The sequence below is a fragment of the Podarcis pityusensis genome (assembly GCF_964106645.2).
Source record: "Podarcis pityusensis genome assembly, chromosome: 7".
Classification (NCBI taxonomy): Eukaryota; Metazoa; Chordata; class Lepidosauria; order Squamata; family Lacertidae; genus Podarcis; species Podarcis pityusensis.
In genome coordinates, this window is record NC_138031.1 from 63,848,316 (window position 1) to 63,861,158 (window position 12,843).

The window sequence follows — 12,843 nt, forward strand, 5'->3', positions numbered from 1 at the left end:
GTAAAACACCCATTATTTGTCCTATCCCTTTGAAAATCATTTTATTGGAATGTATCAGTTAAACTAAAACACATGACCTCCCTTCTTGTGCCATGAAAGAAACCACTGAAGAGAAATTATTTTTCTTTAAAAAAAAAAATCTCCATTCATACAGGACCTCTGTGAAAGGATTTTTATCGGTGACTCTGTAATGGCAAGTGTTATCACATGCATCCTGCTCCATTAGCTGCCTGGCTTTGGAAGAGTTTGGTCAACATTCAGGAATTTACTTGATGAAAGGCTGGCCTATGAAAGTGCCACCGGCTTTGAGAGCTGCGGGAGTCGCGCTTCCTAACTTCCTGCATTAGCGTCACAAATGACGCAGTGCCATGCGCTCATGTGATGGAACACACATTGCAAACTTGGATTGTTGTTACATCCAGGAAAAGATACTATCCATAGCAAAACTTAGGTGAAACCTAGCCTATCTATCATCTCTCTCTCTCTCTCTCTCTCTCTCATCTATCATCTATAATTATTGTTGTTGTTGTTGTTGTTATTGTTATTATTATTGTTGTTGTTGTTTAGTCGTTTAGTCGTGTCCGACTCTTTGTGACCCCCCCCCCCCCCATGTACCAGAGCACGCCAGGCACTCCTGTCTTCCACTGCCTCCCGCAGTTTGGTCAGACTCATGTTTGTGGCTTCGAGAACAATTATTATTATTATTATTAATTATTATTTATACCCCGCCCATCTGGCTGGGTTTCCCCAGCCACTCTGGGTGGCTTCCAACAGAATATTAAAATACAATAACCTATTAAACATTAAAAGCTTCCCTAAACAGGGCTGCCTTCAGATGTCTTCTAAAAGTCTGGTAGTTGTTGTTCTCTTTGACATCTGGTGGGAAGGCGTTCCACAGGGCGGGTGCCACTACCGAGAAGGCCCTCTGCCTGGTTCCCTGTAACCTCACTTCTCGCAGTGAGGGAACCGCCAGAAGGCCCTTGGCACTGGACCTCGGTGTCTGGGCAGAACGATGGGGGTGGAGACGCTCCTTCAGGTATATTGGACCAAGGCCGTTTAGGGCTTTAAAGGTCAGCACCAACACTTTGAATTGTGCTCTGAAACGTACTGGGAGCCAGTGTAGGACTTTCAAGACGGGTGTTATATCTATCTATCTATCTTAATACAATTACAATCTTATACACGTTTACCTTAGAGTAAGCCTCAGAGACCACAATGAGATTTACTTCTGAGTAAATGTGCACTGGGTTGTGCTTTGAAACTCTGAAGAGAAGGATAGCGCATCAGCACTAGGGAAGATAAGCTGAGCATCTAGAGAAACAAGGCAACTGAGCAGCAGCGACCCAAGTCAATAGCTTTATAGGACCAATTGGGATCCTACTGGCCACTTCTATCACCTGACTGCTGTTGACCTGGCATGTACAATAGCATCTTCTCCTTATCACCAATGATGGTGTGGCATTGAACAACAACAGGGAACATCCACCACATTGGCCCATCAACAGTGTTAAAGTAAGATCCAACCGCCTGTCTGGTCATAGAATGGGAGAGAGAGAACACAATCATATCCTTTGCTTCAGGCAGAGAAATGTCTTGGGTTGGCTCTGATCCATGAAAAGCACTTCTTGTAAGCTCTCATTTCGGTCTTGGATGTGACTCCCTAATTCCAATTGCAAAACAGAGTTGGACCAGCCCTTCTGCCTTAAGGCCGAGTAATCTTGTACTTATTGCTCCTTGGTAACATTCAAGGGCAAGGTGGCTCACTTTGTGATCCAGTGCACCAGTCATGTATGGTACCACGCCAAGGGATCGATCCAACTTTCTGGTTTTGCTGCTCGTTGGGTTGACTGGGATGTTTATGGAATCATGAAGTCAGGGAAGCTCCCGTTAGACAGCAGGGCCGCCACCAAGCCAGAGCTCCTCTGACCTAACACACATATACCCAAAAGACTCATATGAAAACAAAGAGTGGTTTAGGGCAGAGAAGCAGAGGACAAGAGCAGAGTGAATCAGAAAATTTAATTCCCCCCACTTCCAATCCACCAAACTCTAAATCCAAATGCACAACTATATGTCTGGGTCATCTTCAGATCTGATTACTGCTAAGAGCCACAACACAGAAGTCAATCTATGAGGAAAAGCATACTAAAGATATCTACCATATTATACGCAGAGAATGTTTCCATCCAAATGAAGTAGAAGCCTCTGTAACATGTGCTTAAGACATCTCATGAATAGCTTATGACATTATATTAATAATATTAAATTTAACACTAGAATAAAACAGCAGCCAGGGAAGAATTCCAGCTAAGTAATTCTCCAGGCTCCAAGAGCTGAGGTTTATTTCTTTTTTAATTGTGTTTTTGTTTTCCAAACTGATTACCTACTTAATTCCTAAAAATAATTACACTTACTGTCTTTGATCTGTAGTAAATGGCTAAATAATACCTCCCTGCAGGCAGAGAAGGTGCCAGCTTCTTCCAGAGGAATTGTGGTTAGACCCGGGTTCCTTTCTTTGCATTCACACCAATTACACTGCTGTCTGTAGTGTCTGTGATCTTCATGTGTGTGAGAGGGTGATACAAATTTTGCAAGAGGAAAAATAATATTCAATAACTATAGCTTTCTGGAGCTCTCCATAGTACAATAACTTTTTCTAGTGTGGTTTTGAGCCCATCCATTCATGACACTTATCCAATTGTGCTTAACCAACTGATTGATCAACTTAAGACATAGCTATGAAGTTTGTTTACCCATATAAAATGTATACAGTGGTACCTCAGGTTACATACGCTTCAGGTTACAGACTCCGCTAACCCAAAAATAGTACCTCGGATTAATAACTTTGCTTCAGTATGAGAACAGAAATCGTGCTCCAGCAGAGCGGCGGCAGCGGGAGGCCCCATTAGATAAAGTGGTGCTTCAGGTTAAGAACAGACCTCCGGAACAAATTAAGTACTTAACCTGAGGTACCACTGTACAGTTTAAAGTGTTGGTTGTATTGGGGTAAGATTGCTCAGAATTCTCTGTTAGATTTTTCTACCTCTGGTCACTGAACTACAGATCCCAGAGATCCCTCAGAAGAAATAATAATAATAATAATAATAATAATAATAATAATCTGGAACAATTATGAAACCAGTTGGGGTTTGTGGAACAGAAGTACCCTCACTGATGGGAGAAGGAAGACACAATACTGCCAGAAGTAGCTGGGATGTCAACAACATAACCCAAGTTATTTTGCAGTGAGCAAAACCTCAGGTTAAAAACCACAGAATTACCCTCACAGGGCCTGGCTGTACAAGAGCACAACCATGGGCTTAGATCTCACTAGGTGAACTACAATTTCCATAATCCATGACCATCAGCCAGGGCTGAAAGGAGCTGGAGTCCAACATGTAGAGGACCACAGGTTCTCCTACTCCTGCAGCAAGGCAAACTAGTGCTGAGCCCTTTTGGTTTGAGGTTGAGTGTCCCAACCACTGGTGGCACCATTCACCAGCCTGTTTAGTGAAACACACCATCCTCCAAGTAATGTCTATTAGATTCCCTATTCAGAGGTGGTCTCAGGGCAGCACAGCCAGTTTTCCCCCACAGGGTGCAGGGACCAAGACAGGGGGCGCCTTCCTGCCTCCCCAAAGCTCCTTGAGCACTGGGCTTTGGGAAGGAGGTGTGAGGGCTCTGACAGGATCCTAGAGGAACAAAGCCTGCTTAGTGCTTGCCCAGCTTTGGGAATGAGGAAGAAGGGTTCTAGGACACTGCCAGATGAGCCTTGTGCCTCCTTCTCTAACCCTGGCACTGCCGTTACGCAGCTTTAGGAAGGCACCATGAGGCCTGTGCAGGCCTGTAAAATTTTGGCCTTGCACAGGGTGCCATATTAGCAAGGTCCGCCCTGCCTTATTACTACTTCATGGGGTGTCATCCCCTCCAAATTGGGGAAGAGGGGACACAGAAGAAAAAGGAGAAGGGAGGGGAAGGTGTGTTGGTTAATGAATCATAAAACACGATGTTTTATTGATGTGAAAAGAAGAAGATGCACTTTTTTCTTAGTAAGGCCTCCAGAAATCCAGAATCAATGGTTTGGAACTTTTGTTTGAATTGAGCCTTGAGAAGGCGCCGTTGTGATTTGCATGCTAGTAAACACCTTACAATTTTCCCCCCTGTTAACAGAATGGATTTAACTGCTAATTAAAACTAGTCTGTAAGCACTATGGAAAATTAATTAAACCATTTAGCAGAGAGATGCAAATGAGGCTCAGCTGCTGCTTGGACATTAGTGCAGGAAGAGTCACACTCCTGTTCATTAGCAAGTCCTGTCATTTTCCAATAGTGCATGGTATGGATCAGTAACTGGCAGCCCCTGGGCCAAATCCGGGCCTGTGCTGCCTGCTTCCCCACCCCCCCACCCCAACCAACACGTCTCAGTTCCAACCCAAAGTGAAATAAAGATGTGGAGGACTTTAAAGAGTGGTTGTGATATGAGATTGCTTCAAAGCATCCTTATTCCCTACTCAAGGAGGTCCAATAATAATGATGATGATGATGATGATGATGATGATGATGAAGGATGTACCAGTAGATGGGAAGCCTAAGAAAGGCTCTGTGTGGTAAAAAAAAGTAAGGGGAAGTAGAAAATTTGCACATCTCCCACATAGTAGGTTGGTAACAGGAAAGATTCTCAAGTTCACCCTTTGAACATAGCACCAAAGCATAAAAAGTAGGAAACTTCAGCTGGTTCACAAAGGAGACGCCAGCTTATTGGTGGGTGAGAGTTCATGGAAGTGCTTTGCTCATTTCCAGGTGCTGATTTTGACAAGTGTTGGCCAACCTTAGAAATGCTTGAGGAATTATTTCTGAATTCTCATACAAAAGGAGATATAAGCATCTGCTCCCAAGGGTCCCCCAACTCTTTGGAGCAGATCTTGAAGGTGTGTGAGGGGGTTGTAGGCGAGAGGAGAAGCGAAGGATGGTCTGTGGAAGTCTGCTGCATGAGTGGAACAGCAGTGTTGGAAACACACTTTAAAAAAATAATAATGAGAAGCAGGTTAAGGCACCTGGCCTTAATTTCTGCACCATGTAAGCAGCAAACATGTTCGATGGTCTCACATATTGTAGTCACTTCCAACATAACCTCATGGCACCCACATTTTCCTTTGGTTTTTGAGCCCCCTTTTTCCCCACGAATGGCAGCCTTTGAATTGCATCTCTCCCTTTTCAGGTTCTCCACAAGGATTCTACCATGCACCGAAATCCACATATGTTGACACGGTGTTACTTTTCACCATGTGATAACAATCTATTCTGATAAAAAAAATTGCAGTGTTGCAATGGGAATATTTATAAACTGCAGGAGTTCCCCCCAATTTTCAGTCTTCACTAAGACAAAGAGGAGACATGAGAACAATTTGAAGCCTCACCCACATGCTATGTGTTTCATTAATCCACTTCATTGCCAAAATAAGTTTTAAGAAACCTCAGGTTAATGATAGGCCCAGGCTTGTCTATTTCCCATAAAATAGCACTTTGGTAGATAGGATCATGCATGGAGTGGCATAATGTATGGAATTATACTACTCATTGCATTACAACAGGAGTACAGTCAGGGAAGGGCAGAATGTGTACTTATTTCTCTAGCCAGTCTTTCCCTTTTCCAAATTACACTCCGGGCAGCTTTTCTCCTCACAGGATAATCCATAGGAGGTCGTGCACCTCTCTCTCTTTCAAGCCAAGAAAGCAACCTCTTCCCACAATGAGGCATTAACCAACTCCCTGGACTCACCCAATCAACATTTTTCAACTAGCTTTAATTTTTTTAAATAAAAAAAATCATTTTTATTTGATTTTACAAATACAAAATTACGACAAACCAAATGCATATCCCATATATAGAGATTGTTCTGAATCTCACAACTTCCCCCCACCCCCTCTGTGGGTCTTATTCTCAACATTTATAACTGCATATTATTGCATAATCTGTATTTTATATTGATCCATATAATCCATGGTATTTGTTACATTACAAGTGAGATTAAAACCCTGCTAATGTTTCCGTCTGCTTGCAGTGGTCTCCTAAATAACTTACAAATTTCCCCATTATTTTTTTCAAAGTTTTTGTCTTCTTGGTTCCTGAGTTTTCCAGTCAGCTTTGCCATTTCAGCACAGTCCGTCAGCTTAACCTGCCATTCCTCTCTGGTAGGGGCTTTATCTTATTTCCATCTCTTTTTCAACTAGCTTTAAGACTCAAACTGGCTAAGGGTTGAGAAAGCAAGCAGCAGTCCACACTCATTCAAGCACTTCATCTACTGTACATCCTCAGCCCTCAGTAACTAAGACTCACTCCAAACAACATGGCCAGATGGAGCTCTGCTGAAGCTGTGCCAACTGTGACATCAAATTCAGAGTGAAAACAAGTGACTTTATCCTCCAAAGGCAATTTTTTCACAGTGGGCCTCAGAGTGTGTTGATACTCCTGGCTGTGACCCTTGACCACTCTGAAGAGCTCTTCTGGGCAGCTACAAAAGTGGCAAAGACATAAGCTTACTTATGTATACATGAAGGAGCGTCTCCACCCCCATCATCCAGCCCAGACACTGAGGTCCAGCGCTGAGGGCCTTCTGGCTGTTCCCTTGCTGCGAGAAGTGAGGTTACAGGGAACCAGGCAGAGGGCCTTCTCAGTAGTGGCGCCTGCCCTGTGAAATGCCCTCACAGCAGATGTCAAGGCAATAAACAGCTATTTTACTTTTAAAAGCAACTGATGGTGGCCCTGTTTAGGGAAGTTTTTAATGTCTGATGCTGTATTGTTTTTAATATTCAGTTGGAAGCCGCCCAGAGTGGCTGGGGAATCCCAGCCAGATGGGCGGGGTATAAATAATAAATCATTATCACAGTGGTACCTCGGGTTACATACGCTTCAGGTTACATACGCTTCAGGTTACAGACTCCGCTAACCCAGAAATAGTGCTTCAGGTTAAGAACTTTGCTTCAGGATGAGAACAGAAATCGTGCTCTGGCAGCGCTGTGGCAGCAGGAAGCCCCATTAGCTAAAGTGGTGCTTCAGGTTAAGAACAGTTTCAGGTTAAGTACGGACCTCTGGAATGAATTAAGTACTTAACTCGAGGTACCACTGTATATTATTATTATCATTACTATCCCTGCCACGGGGTAGTGTATTTATTACCTTGTACCACTTGCACACTAGCTGGCTTCATTGTCAATCGCTCTGGGAACACAGAGGACCACATCAGTCTCATCTGCACTGGAGAGCCATCTTGAAGCAATCACATCAGTGGTCCTTCCCATCTTACCATTCTGTAACAAGACCAGGCACTTGATAGGAGCACTAGCCATGCCAAATCCCTCAGAGGAAGTCTGGGCCTCGATCTAGACACATCAAAGAAACGTTTCATTTCAAAGTGTTGTAAATTTAAACAAGGAAAACAGGTAGAGAAAAACGGGACTCCACATCGCCATCCAGTGGGGCACAATGTTATATCGCACGTACAACACATATAATTTGCTTTTTCTTTATCAGTCTAGCTGAGCCCTGGGATACCTTGCTTTAATCCCATTCTGCAACCATGGAATCCACTTTGGTTTATTTTGATTGTGTGTGTTCCTTTTTGTCCTCAGTCTCTAACTGTGCCTGCCTGATGCCCCTCTTTCCTTTTCTTTCCTTAAAAAAACCCCATCTTTTCCCTTTCAAAGCGCTGCTAATGCAACACATCTCAGGCCAGGATGTGATGTGACCTCCTTGTAGGTCATGACCCACTAGCTGGAGACAAATGATATAAATTTAGCATCTTGTCTTGCACTGCAAGAAATGAGTTGTACCGAAGAAGAGAACTACCAAAGAAGGCAGGCATAATATGCTCTCTATCCCGGTGATATAGAACAGTCGAGTAGCAAAATTAGCAGGAATGGTCTTCTTGCTCAAATATTGCTGATGCTCACAAGAGAGATTCAGGTTGCAATTGGATCCATCTCTATAGCAGTCCAATATGCTGTTATAATTCCAGGGTTTTTTTTACTACAGAGAACGAATCGAAGTAGTTGCATGACAACAAAAGTTTGAATGTAAACCAGGCATTTGTAGATACCTTCATTCATTCTCTCTCTCTCTCTCTCTCTCTCTCTCTCTGTGTGTGTGTGTGTGTGTGTGTGTGCATTGCTGCCGTTCAAAAAAGCACCAACTTCATGAATATAATTTGGACCTGCTCACTTGGTCCTCGGACCCTTGTAACACAGCTTACCCTCCAACGTTTGTCCGATGAAAATAGGGACGTCCCATTCCATAATGATATTTTTGCTATTTATACCCCACACATCTTACTGGGTTGCCCCAGCTACTCTGCGCAGCTCCTAACATGTATAAAAACTTAATAAAACATTAAACATTAATAAAAAAGAATTCCCTATACAGGATTGTGTTCAGATGGCTCTGGGGTTGGATAACTCCATACCCTCCAACATTTTTCCAATGAAAAGTAGGACATTACGGGATCAAATCAGAAAGTGGAATGGCTTCCCTAAATAAGGGACATCCCTGGAAAATAGGAACATTTGGAGGGTCTCATACAGGATGCAGGTATTCTTTGGGAACACTTTCGAGCATTATGTTAATAATTTATCATTACAACCATTAACACAGCATTATAAGCTCTAGAGGCCTGTCGCCAATTCTTTGGCAGGTAAATGCTAATGCACACATCTCTTCTCCTCTCCCATCTGCCAGCAACAGACCTAATATATGCCCAGTCTCTCTTTCTCTCCCATCTTTTTCTAGCACACAATACCACACTGGTTCCTTTTGGACTGCAAATGTCTCTGGATGTGGTGAGTCTATCATTCTAGGCTCAAAAACATACCAGTATGCATACGTGTGTATGTGTCAGGATAAAAAATTTTTTAGAAATGCGTAGAAATATTTGCGGCTTTATAAATATGGATTTAAATATGAATTTTCATTTGGATTTTTAACCCACGGATTAATGCAGAAAAATGCAGGTGCAGATCTCTCACTTTGTTGTGAGCCTCTAATACTGGGTATCAGACCCTTAAGAGAAACATGATCATGTGCTTGAAGTGGACGGTACTCCGATCCAGGGGGCAGAATATTGCACTTCAACCCCATCCAAGCTATGGGCTTCTTAAATTGTCTTGGATAAGGTGGCTGCTGAGCCTCCATTTTCCCCATCTGTGAAATGGACATGATGGCACAAGTAAGTGTGAATTAAATTGCCAGAGCAAGCTAAGTATGAAAATAAGGAGGAGATAATCCCAGATGAGGAAGAGATCATTAAAGAGGTTCATTCATTCAGAATGAACACATAGGAAAGTGACCCTGATCAGAAATCAGGTCCATTTTTCCTTCCCCAGTTGCTGCCAAGGAGGAATTCCAAGTGCAAAGAAAACCCCAGGGCATATCGTTTCCAGAGCTCAGGTGCCCTAGGAAAATTTTGTTTCCCATGGTCTGGGAGCCTGGCATTGCAGCACCAGGAAGGGAGGGTGACAAGTTCCGCCATCCCCATTTACAATCCAAAACAGAGAATAATTTTAAGGGTATACGGTGCACATTTTTGGAGCAAAGCACAGCACAGCATTAAAAAGGCTGGACAATTTTGCAATCAAAACCAGGTAATTGCAGTGGCGTCTCTATCTGTGGGCACGTCTGTCTGTCACCTCTGTCTGTAACTAATCTCTTTCTGTTTGGTGTGCTTGTCTGTCACTTCACCACCTCTCCCATCTTCCCTTGCCAGCTTCCCTCTCTCTCACACGCTGCTTTTTCACCTCTCTCCAATGCTGTCATCCATCTTTCTCTCACGGCTTTCTCACCTGTGTCACTCAACTCCCTCACCCCTTCCCTGATGCACTTGCTTCTTGTCGACATTTTTTTCCACCATGAGTGAAATGCAAGATAAGGAAGCAGAACATCAAAATCCATAAATAAAGCCAAGGAAACACAAATAAAAAGAATTGCGTAATACCCGAGTACAAGATGTGCACATACCTATGAGGAACATGATGTACATCTGTGTGTAGGATCAGATATATGTCTCTTTTTAAAGCTCAGGAGTGGCAGCCTCTTTTAAAGTTCAGTTCTACACAGATCCTGTAAAGCAAGAATTGTCTTAGACTCTCCTATACAACTTCGCAAAGAGCAGGTTAAAACAGCACTGAAGATGAAGAACAAAAACGCTTTACCTTGTAACCAACCACAGAAATGGAAAAACAGGATCCCATCGAATAGACTCGACACGAACCAAAGTAATTACAGAGTTGGTGCTCTCTTTACTAAACATCGAGTAGTGAGTTTATGAAGCAATAAAATGATTGCACCTAGTTAGAACTGGGAAGACTCGTTGATTCCCTTCATACGGCATCAGGCACATGTGGTTTTGCGGCCGGCGTGTTTTGCTTGACCCGAAGCCAACTTCAAGGAAGCCATCGGATGAGACTGCCAGTCACAACAATTGTTTCCAATGACTCAACAATTCCACAGCAGAATCTTTTCAAGCTGTTTGCAACATGGAAACAACAAAAAAGGAAAGGGAGAGGACCACATAGCTCAATAATGGAAGCCACTTGGTACAATGCTACTATCAACTACCATATAATTTGGGGGTTGCCTAATAATAATAATAATAATAATAATAATAATTGTACCCAACCCACTTGACTGCTTTGCCCCAGCCACACTGGGCGGCTTCCAGCCTATACAAAAAACACAATAAAACATTAAACATTAAAAACCTCTCTATACAGGGCTGCCTTCAGATGTCTTCTAAAGATTATACAGTTACGTATCTCCTTGACATCTGATGGGAGGGCATTCCACAGGGTGGGAGCCACTACTGAGAAGGCCCTGTATAATAATCTCTGTGTGAATCTTGGATCCGTATAGAGTTTCTCTGTACAGTTCTTTTGCTCAGCATCCTAACATTCAACATACAGTAAAAAAAACTTCACATTTACACCATTGCCTTACAAAACATTGATTTGAATCATCCATTTTGCAAATAGTGAAAACTATAGATTTCCACCTGCAGCTGATCACACTCCCCCACCCCCAATAATAACATAACCCTTTCCAATCCCTGCTGCTCCCACCATGCCCTTGGGGACCCAGCATAATTCCCTTGACTTACTGGTGGGCTAAACAGCTGGGCCAGGACAGAAAATGTAGAAATGCTGAAGGAATTTGATATTGGCAAGATCAGGACATAATATCATGAATAACGTGAAGAATATGAAATGAAATAAAAATAAATTGAAACAAAAAACTTGCAGATCAGAACCACAGTGGTACCTCGGGTTACAGACACTTCAGGTTACAGACGCTTCAGGTTACAGACGCTTCAGTTTACAGACTCCACTAACCCAGAAATAGTACCTCAAGTTAAGAACTTTGCTTCAGGATGAGAACAGAAATCGTGTGGCGGCGGCGCGGCAACAGCGGGAGGCCCCATTAGCTAAAGTGGTGTCTCAGGTTAAGAACAGTTTCAGGTTAAGAACAGACCTCCAGAACGAATTAAGTTCTTAACCCGAGTTACCACTGTATGGGATCTTCCATTTCTCCAAATGATGTGACGCAGTTCTCTGTAATCCAAATGTATCCTAATATGAATTTCAATTGAGAGAGAAATTGCACAATTAAATATATATATTAAACTGTTATGGGTTTCCTATCAGATTTCTGTGAGTGGAACTATCAGTCTGGCTTCCCTAATGACAAGGTAGCCCTGCAGACGCTCTTGGACTAAAACTCCCATCAGTGTAGTCAGTAGGGCCAATGATCAGGGATGATGGGAGTTGGATTCCATCAGCATCTGAATGGTATCGGAATATCTGGCCAGTGTCTTAAGACATGACAAGAGTGTTGATAGTCCTTGCTGTTTTGCTGATGTGTTTTCATGGGGACTAAGAAAGCTAAATAAAAGTCAGAAAATATTACTCATCCAGAGTCTCATTAGTCAGGGACAAGGGCAAGGTGTAAATAACAATATACTGCCATACACTGATAAACACTGTGTGAAAAAATCAGTTGACTGCAATGTGAGCCAGAGCAAGAGACTAGGTTTGGATTTGTTGGCAGCTGTCTAAACAACAGACAAAATGACAATTTGAGATTGCTCCATATTTATGCACTCAGTTCTGTAAGATTTTTTTCGTGCCACCACTCCTTTCTTAATAATTGTGCTGTACATCTTATCATCTGCCTTCAACAGTGCCTGGCAGTCTGTCTCTCTTTGTTATATCTCACCTGTAGATCAACATGCTTTTAACCTCACCATGTTTCCACTGGTACATATCCACCCCTTCCGGATTATAGGCAATGGTCACCGCCTTGCATGTTGGAGATTTTTTTTAAAAAAGTGATCTCCACTGTCATTGGCTTGTGGGCATTTTAGTCCTACTCCAAGTGGACCCATCAAAAATAATGAACATAGTTAATGCTAGTAGGTCCCTGCTCCTGCCAACCTAGCAGTTCGAAAGCACGTCAAAGTGCAAGTAGATAAATAGGTAGGAAGGTAAATCTGGCAGGAAGGTAAACGGCATTTCCATGCGCTGCTCTGGTTCTCCAGAAGTGGCTTAGTCATGCTGGCCACATGACCTGGAAGCTGTATGCCGGCTCCCTCGGCCAATAAAGCAAGATGAGCGCCACAACCCCAGAGTCAGCCACGACTGGACCTAATGGTCAGGGGTCCCTTTACCTTTACCTTTTATTACTTTCAGTGGGTTGAGCCTCATGCTCTCCCACATTATCATACATGAGGGCAAATGTGTTTGTAATATCCATTTCTCACATTAAAGATTGCTGCTTTAGGGAGCCAGGGAAAGTCAACG

At 42.9% G+C, this 12,843-nt stretch overlaps 1 long non-coding RNA gene across 1 annotated transcript; it reads right to left on the reverse strand.

Moving 5' to 3' along the window:
• Window positions 1-5,785: 5,785 nt before the first annotated feature.
• On the reverse strand, window positions 5,786-10,465 carry LOC308482083. The gene is made up of 4 exons (XR_013988971.1): window positions 10,188-10,465; window positions 10,007-10,108; window positions 7,178-7,380; window positions 5,786-6,512 (listed from the first exon to the last, which is right to left on the reverse strand). It is a non-coding gene; the product is annotated as an uncharacterized lncRNA (long non-coding RNA).
• Window positions 10,466-12,843: the final 2,378 nt, after the last annotated feature.